This window comes from Brassica napus, unplaced genomic scaffold (assembly GCF_020379485.1).
Source record: "Brassica napus cultivar Da-Ae unplaced genomic scaffold, Da-Ae ScsIHWf_962;HRSCAF=1359, whole genome shotgun sequence".
Classification (NCBI taxonomy): domain Eukaryota; kingdom Viridiplantae; phylum Streptophyta; class Magnoliopsida; order Brassicales; family Brassicaceae; genus Brassica; species Brassica napus.
Window position 1 is genome coordinate 11792 of NW_026016996.1, and position 9705 is coordinate 21496.

The 9705-nt window shown below is 31.4% G+C and overlaps 1 pseudogene; it reads left to right on the top strand.

The window, feature by feature from the left end:
* The first annotated feature begins 2672 nt into the window (after positions 1–2672).
* Positions 2673–9502, top strand: LOC106422868 (annotated as a pseudogene).
* Positions 9503–9705: the final 203 nt, after the last annotated feature.

A 9705-nucleotide genomic window follows, 5' to 3' on the forward strand; every position in this document is an offset into this window, starting at 1 on the left:
TGACCGTGGAATTGGTAATATTAGCGGGACAGAATTTAAGTGCGGTACGGTCCAACTGCGGTTTGTGCGGTTTGCGGTACAAGTGCGGTTTTGACAAAATTAGCGGTACGGAATTATGTTGATTGGTGAACATGTATAGTTTGCGGAATTGAACAATAAAAAAATAATATTAAAAAATATCAATGAAATCAATATAATTTAAAAAATATATTTTATATTATTTTGTTTATATATTGTGATAAATTTTAAGAATATAATATATTTTTTAAAAAATTGAAATAATTTAAATGGGTTATCCGAACCCGAACCGAACCCGCAAAGATCCAAACTGAATCTGAACCAAAATTTCGAGTTACATATTTTATCCTAGCTCTAAATGTAACTGTAGTTTTATGTATTTTCTATAAATTATTTATTAAGTTATTTATATTATATGGTGCATTTTTATTAGATGAATTTTATAGCAAACAAATGTTCAGTTTATAAATGATAGTTTCAAATATTTTATGAATATATGAATAATTTAACCTAGAATTAAAATCATAAATAACATGTTTAAAACCATGTGTTGGTTTAAAAAAAAATTAAGCATAATAATTTTTTTTATGTCAACTAAGCATAATAGTTATATTTCATGGTAGTGGTAACTATTTTACTTTAGTTTATTTTAAAATAACAAATTAATAAAAGAACAATGGTTGACAAGAAAAAAAAAGACAATGGGACAGAAGTGCGGTTTTTTCAAATACGCTGGGTTTTCACCTCATGTGCGGTTTTATCAAATGTACGTTATCCCAAAAAGATAAATTTATCATTCGCGTTTTTACTTTTTGTTGTTTCCAATACCGCACTTTTTCAAAATAATTTCTGAATGGTGACTCAACAGCGGTTTTGATAATTCCGCGTTAAAATACGCACTTGTTAGGTTACCATTCATAGGCTATATATGTTTTCCACCATATATATATCGCCATTTGTGACGTTCAATCAAAGCCTTCTTTGTACTTCAAGTCAAACCATTTTTGATGTAGATGAATATTCTTCAGATCAAACAAAAACGCAGATCAAGCAGAACAAATGCAGACCATGCAGATCAAGCAGAACAAATGCAGATCAAGCTAATTCGATAAATTATTGTACTTAAATAAATGTTGATTTTTTTTTATGAAAATTAAATATCTAAACATAATACAACTTATTATAAATAAGTAATAAATATCATTTTAACAAAATATCAATAAATATATTCATTTCAATAAGTAAAGTGAAATTTAAAATTATATAAAAATTCATGGAAAATTGCCACAAATACCTCATTCATGGTATCAATTTTCATGTTTACACTAATCAATTTTACTCTCTCTTTTAATGAAGGGTAAAAGATACTTATATCCCTAGGGTTAACTAATCTAGACTTATGGTTTAGAGTTGAGGGGTGGAGTAGGATTTTTGGAATGTGAAATTTAGGATTCTAATAAATATATAAATAAATATATAAATAAATATTAAAAGAAAATTAAAAAATAGTTTCAAATATAATTTTCGATTTTCAAAAATAAATTTTGAAAAAATTAAAAAAAAATCGAAAAAATCAAAAAAAAATTAATAAAAAAATTCGAATTTGAAAAAGTATAGTTTGAAAACATAATTCATTATATTTATTTATATAAAAATATTAATTAATTTTTGTAATTTTTACTGGTCATATATTTTACTACGATAAGAAAATAACATCTATAACTACATACTGGAACAAAATTATAAAATATAAATATATTAACTAAATATAAATTAAAATGTTATAAAAGATAAATATAATTGAACAGGCCTAAACACGACTATACAAAACAAATGTAATTCTATTTGATAAATAAATTTACTAATTATCATATTTGTTTAAATTGTAGAAAATAAAATATTTAAAATGAAATATCCAAACTGAAAATACAAGTTCTTAAATACATATAATAAATTTTAAATAAAAAATAAAAAATAAGCTTTCGTTAAATTAATTATATAAAATATTATAAAATAACAATTTATAAACAAGTATTAGTTATTTAAATTATATTACTTATTATCAAGAATAAAAATAAAATGAACTATGGTATATATGTTTTTCTATCAATGTAAATATTATTATTTATGACTTGTAGTGAAGTAAGAGAAAGTAGATGATACAAAGTACATTGTTTATTAATAATTAACAAAAAAAAAGTAGATTTTCATTCATTGGTGATCTGCATAAATTCCAGCACTTTTTTCTTGAATATTGAAGATCAACATTTTAATGACTATTATTAATCTGCATGCAGATCAGTGCAGTCCAATCTGCAATATTAATGAACTGCAATTAAAACTTGAATGGTAAATAAAATGCAGATTGATCTGTATCCCAAAAATCTGCATTTAATCTGCATTTAAACTGCATTACATTCAAAGCCTTAAAGGCTTATTCCAGATTTAGGGGACGTTATGGACTTAACTTCCAATGATATCAAAGAAAAAAAAAGTATGTGTGTGTGTCAGCTTCCTCTTTCGTGACGCAAAAGACAGGATGGAAAAGATGATGATCATATAAAGTGCCTAACTTGAAAATATTAAGGCAACAGGGCTATCAAAGTCAGACTTTTAGGATATTTATTCTATAATAACTAATTTTTTTTTTTTACAGCAAACATTTACAGACTCTGACTCTGTAAACCAAAGTGGCAACTCTGCATCCATGTGAACGACGAATGACGTTTGTTTCCTAGCACTGTGTGCTAAGCTATCCGCCTGTATATTCATCATTCGGGAAACATATCATATATTCTATGATAACTAATCAATGGATAAATTAAAATTAAACTGAATAACACTTAAACCAAATAAAAATTAAAGGTAGTTTAATCAATCATTAAGTCACCTTTGAACTTCACATACAATCATTTTACGACTCTTTCGAATGGTAAAAACAGTTCAAGCGGTGCAGATAAAACATATCATATAGATCAAGCGGAACAATTGCAGATTTGAAAGTGAGATAGAACTATTGCAGGAGAAAACATACTCCTTCTGTTTCTTATTAGATGATGTTTTAGTACAAAACACACAGATTAAGAAAAATGTTATTTATATTCAAAACACTTGAATAGAGAGACAAAAGTAATGCTACTCATATAGTGAACACAAACAGTCACACGACATCTTTTAGTATCTTTTTTAATTTGGAGCCAAATTTTACATGCATGAAGTTAAATTTCAAAGAAAATAATGGAGCCAAACTAAAAAAAAAATTGAGACAATTTTTTATTTATACTAGTTTCAGAACAAAAGATGATTTTTATACTTTTTCATGGATTTTTTATTTATACTAGTTTCTGCTTCTCGACGGAAACATGGACAATGTGAGTAACTTAAGTGTTTACGGGAAATTTCTAAGCAACAAAGCATTTGGTAACACCATAAACTTCACCAAGATTCACATTAAAAATCGCAAACCTAGAGGAGTCGTTCTTTTTCTTCAGTGGTTGATAAATTGGAGTTGGTGACTTATGTGGTCTCTCCGCTTATTGCACAGCTCAACCGTCAAGCTGTATATTCCAAGTTTGTGCTTTTCAAATCACTGTTGATATTGGGATCCAGACTTTTCATCTCGAATATGTCTTTCTATTTTGTTTCTCAATGAATTCGTCCATTGGTCGATTTAATGCTTCACAAAGAAAAACTCTTGGGATTTCATTTCATGTGACTCTTCATCCCAAGCAACGAAAACATTTATATGTGCAGCTTGAGGCCGTTGCCATGGAGGATGCAATGCTCGATTTAATTCGAAAGAGTGGGTAAAGGAAGACGTTAATAATTGAATTAAGTGATGATAAATGAATGTGTTAGATAGGCGTCCACCGTAATTGGCGAGAGTTATGAACCACAACGTTTGACTTTCAATCTCCATCTTTGCGTGAATGGAATAAACCTTAGTGTAAACAGAGCCTACGCAGATTAAACCAAAAAGCCTTCAAACTTAACATATGACAGCCCATTTTGTGAATGAACACAAAATGACAGAAGAAGAAGCTAAACGAAAATAAACTTTAGTGAGTTTTTCTTGTCCTGCCATATGTTGCAAAATAGAGATATGAATGCTGAGGTGGATAACAGACCGGTTTATATTTTAAAGAAAATGATAATTTTTATCAAAAAGTGCTACTAGAATTTAAAAGTCTCTTCTGTGGAACCAAAAGATTTTTTTTGGTAAACTAAAAACCCCAAAGTTCAGGTCAAACTTATTTTTCTAATACCTTTAATTTTAGGGAAAATTAGAAAAAAGAGACACTTTCAACTTGAGTTTGTCACTCTAATACTTTTTCTAAATTTTTTGTCCCTTTAGAACTTTAATTTCTGTAAATACAATTATACCCTTAAATTAAATGCTAAAATATATAAAAAAGGAGATTCATCGGTTCGCTAAACACAATCCATCGGTTCATTCTAAACTCCTAAATTTTAGATGAACACAATCCACTACCCTCAGAAAATTGAGATAAACACAATCCATCTGTTTGCTAAAACAAAATGCAAGGGTTCGAGTTCAAAGAGATTCAGGAGAAGATCTCCAACAGCTTTTGTCCATGGCCACGATCCTTTCAATTCTGGGTTCGAGCTACCAATATCTAGACTGGTTACAAGGTCCCAACTGTGTCTCGACTTGAGCTCCGTCGTTGTAGCCACCGTCGCTTCACCGTGCTCTTGGTCGCCATCAACTTCTCTCACCGGAACCACCACTGCCGTGTCATCTCCGCCGCTACACGGGCTCCTCTTCTCTGTTCAAGCAGTCACAGCCCGAGAGCATTGAATCGAGCAGGCCACACCTTCACGCATCGCTCGATTGGTTCTCTCGGATGTTCAGTTCGTCGTTTGGACCAAGCCAGATGGATCGAGCATTTGTCTTCCACATCGAACGTTCCCAACCACAAAACAGACATGGCTAAATTTTAATATATTGCACACTTGGCCCCTGAGATTAGTTCCTTTCTTATTTTCCCCAGAAATTTTATTTTTGAAATTAGTCCTCGATTTCGCACCCAGTACTATTGGTTCAGGGAAATATCTTTAATGTTCGCCCCAGTACTTTTAAATTTGCGGAAATATCTTTATGATTTCGCCTTAAACTTTAAACGTTCACTTTTGACTCTATTATATGAAAATGCAATATATACAAAACTCAGAAATTAATCGTGGAGCAATCCAGGATTAGTTTTAAATTTTTTATTATACTTTCTAGTATATAAGCTAGTACGTATCAAAGTAGCGTGAATCATATGTGGTATAGTGGTTTGTTTGTATAATTTTCTTTTGAATAACTCGGGTTCGAGTGGAGGAAAGAATAACTCTGATCATTTTTTGACTTAGGAAAGATTATACTCTGCGAGATTTAGATCAGATTTCGTGTATAATTAGGAAAGTACATCTTTAACCGAATATAGAAGTTTCCATATTTTCCGGATTTGCCTAGAATATGTATATTACCTTACGCATAATACAGTAGAGTAGGTGGGAAATATATTATTCCTTTAGGCGTCACATAAGGTAAAAGGAAGAACATGTTATGACACATAATCTAGATAAGGTATATTATTGAGCTGTGGCTATGTATCGTTATCAAGCTGTATGTATTCTGAAGACATCTTTCTTGATTATAACATTTTGAAATATAGCTTGGTTAGAATATATAAGAAATGCTAGTTTACGTTGTATGCCCAAAATATATCTATGTATAAAACTTAGTTTCTGATTTCTAGACTAAGTAGATGACCAGAATGAGTATTTTAACTGTAACTAGAAGATAAAATAAAATATGATTCCACTTTAAAAAAAAAACTTTTAAACATATATATTGTCATACTTATGTTTCCAACATTTTTTATATTTTTTAACATTTTTAAAATTCAGTTTAGTATTTTAACCATAAAAGAAGAGTAAAAATTGTACAGAATTGCCCAAAATATCAAAAGTCCTATTGTGACAAATAAAAGTTCAAAGTGTCTCATTTTTCCAATTTTCCCTTAATTTTATCACCTAACCAAAATTTATATCACTATATGTATACATCTTAAAATCACGTAGTTTTACCAATACGTACATAGATGGCAAGAAATATTTCCAATTTTTAAGTGAAAGAGAGCCAGAGAAAACATTGCAAATGAAAATAAAAAGATAATAATCATGGGGTTTAAAGTTTGACAACAACACCAGATTTTCCGTGTCTCTCTAATTAATCTTTTGTGTCTCCTCGTAATTAACTACATATAAACCTTCATATACTTATCTGAACTTTCTCTTACATTCAAAAAGTCTCTCAAGACAAAAGCAGTCTTTCTCTATCTGATTCATGTCAATTTTCTTCACAAAAGAATCCATTGTCCTAGCATCCCAATCAATGGATAGATTAATACCATTATCCGACGTAGATGGAGAAATGATACATGTTGAGGTGGTCAATAGCCTTGATTGGATCAGTAAGCTCCCAAATGATCTTTTGCTTAAGGTCTTATCGAAGTTGTCCATGGAAGAAGTCCTTAGGACAAGTGTTCTATCAAAAAGATGGGTGGATGTGTGGAAGGAGACATCTCATCTATACTTGGACATGCGAAGGATCGCAAAAGCAAAAATTCTTTTGCCCGAGGTTTCACATCAAGCTGCTAGATCGGTGACAAAGGTCTATTTCTTTTTTGATATTATTCTCAGGATTTTTTAATTAGGAGAAAGAAATTACTTGAACAGATCTGGTTATAAACTGATGAACTAGATTGATGTTAATTATGTTACAACTCTAAGATCCATGAGATGATCTTGTTTCTTGATTGTTGAAGTTCAAAATGCAAACCTAGATAACTCATGATAGATTTTCTCTTGTTTGCGGTCAAATAATAACATTTGAGAAAAGACGTTCCTACTTATTGGATATCAGACATGTTTGGTGTAGTTTGTTGTACTGTACTTCTGGGATTTTACTTTGAATTTCACTGAAGATTAAGCTACAGTGAATTGTTATTGTGATGAATATGAAATCTAGGAAAACATGATCTCTAGCCATTTACATCTAGAATAAAAACTTGCACTAAGAAATTACACCATATAAATTGAGATGTTATTTTGAAATTGGTGCTTTTACTGAAGATTAAGACTAACAGTTTTTCGCGCGAAAATATTTGATTTTCAGATTTTATAATCAATAGATTTGAGATGAATACATACCATTGAATTGTTATGGTAGTGAATATGAAATCTAGGGAACATGATTTCTTACCATTTACACCGAAAATAAATACTTCCATCCAAAACAATGCACTAAATATCTATCATAATTCGAATTTGTGGATTCATAATATGATATGTAACCCTTAAAGCTTGCAATTCCTTATAAATTTTCTGCAAATTCCAGTGTATATAGACGAATCAAATGCATTGTTCATCATATTTAAAAAGTTATTTCTTGACAGTTTATTGAAATTTAATTGTAAGATATTGGTGCAATATGTATTCAAAAATTCTCCTAAATAAGTCATTGGCTTTGTAGATCATAAAGGATCACCGTGGCCATTTGGAAAGATGCACAATCTACCATGACTCCCTCCAGTGTGAAGACGGGGTGTTTGAGTCTTGGATTCAGTCACTGGTTAATGTGAAACACATCAAGCATCTCAAACTTGTAAACCTTTTTGACCATTTGAACCTATCACAGGATCCCATGTCACACTTGACTTGCCTCCTAAGTCATTTTCCCACCCAGACCTCATATCTCTCTTCCTAGATGAGTACAACTTAGAAACTCCACATGCTTTTTACAGTTGCCGGAGTTTAAAGGATCTTAGTCTTATTAACGTCTCAGCCGAAACTGAAGTCTTTAATGCAGTCCTTGTGTCTTGCCCTTCTCTCGAAGTGCTTGCACTAAAGATCAGTTGCCACAAAAAAGGGTTTCTGAAGATTGAAAACCACAACCTAAAGTTCTTATTTTTATCCTGCCTTGGGATAAAAGGCATTAACGTGTCTTCACCCAACCTAGATATCCTCTCCATTGAATATCTCTCGTGTAAGGAAGAGAACTTCTTCACTGCGAGCCCTAGGCTCCATTCTCATCGGAACTATTGGGCTGCAGGACAATGCCTTGCTCACACTAGCTATATTATATCATGCCCCCAGCAGGTATATATATATATTTCTTCTGTAGGCTTTTGTATTATTTTGATATAGAAAGAAAGGTTGTCAATACTTGACATGTTTGACATTTATGTATATATATATATATATATATATATATATATATGAATATTAGGGAGAAGAAAGCATTGGGCATAAAGTCATGCTGAGCGGATTCACAGATTGTATGAAAATGTTGTCATTAATGTCGGTAAGTGTAGACTTAACAAATGCAAAAGAAGTTGAGATGCTCAGACAAGTGTTAGCTGCATGGCCTGTAGAAATGGGAGAACTTGAGATTGTATCTAAGGTACGTTCATTCTATGTTTTCAAATTAGAACTTTTTTTTGGTCCAATATGTGAATTCATTTCATGAGAAATGGCAAACTGATACAAGGAAATCCTTGGATCTCAAGCTGCTAACAAGAAAAATTCTACCTATGCATTCCCAAAAATATATTTTAAAAGACACATAGATAAGTAATTAGGTCTAATCTTGGTCATGTTCAAATTAGAACATGATCACATAATTTGCCTTTTTGTGCACAAATTTCATTAATTAAAGTCAGAGGCAGTTTGATTACAACTAGAAGTATGCTACAAGGAGACTTGTTCAAAGTAGAGAGATCCACGGATACTCTTCACTTGAATCCTTGAAACCACAGCTGGAAAGAGTTTCAAATAGTCTGAAACGTTGAAATACCCTAGTGAAAGGGTTTGTAAGAGGGGTGAGAAGCCGATTGAGCTTAAATAGCCCATCAAATGAATGAGATCAGCTCTAATTTTCATAACGTTAATTTGCCTTAACAACTATATATCTAAGGAAGCGATGCATGTTTTCTTTTTTTTGCTTATCTAGAGTAACAATGATGCTATCAAAGAAAGTGAGTCTTCCATTGGAAAAACAAGGAACACGATTTGGGAAGAGACAAAACCGTTTCCCAATGCTGAGTTTCGTGTATATACGGTATGGTTGTCTAACTTTAGCGGTTCAGAGGAAGAGTTTGCATTAGCCTCGCGTGTGATAACGCATGGGACGGTAATCTGGAACATGAAGATTAGACCATCGTCCTCTTCTACAACTAAGAAGTCAAAAATCAAAGCGGCAATAGCGAAGCTAAAGGAACTTCCAAAATGTCACAATTACTTTCGTATCACATGTTCTGATGAGGCTCTGGTTGAACCTAGCCTTTGGTAATAGAGAAAGAGAACTCTTCAGAATTTAGATTAAATTATTGTTGTATTTCCTTTTTATGTTTAAATATTTGGGATATAATTTGGATGAACTTGACTTTTATTTGACTGTTGATTGAGTTATTAACTCATTGTCTTGTTTAGTTCTTGATTTGCTCAATATGCTTTGTTAAAAGGGGTTATTATATAATGAGTTGACCAATAATACCGATATGTGCGTTAAGATAGGTGTTAATATATACTATTTATGTAGATTATCAGTGAGTTGCTTCCACTGACAAACATGGCTTTCATATTGTTTAGAAATGCTGTTAATGATGTCGAACCCAA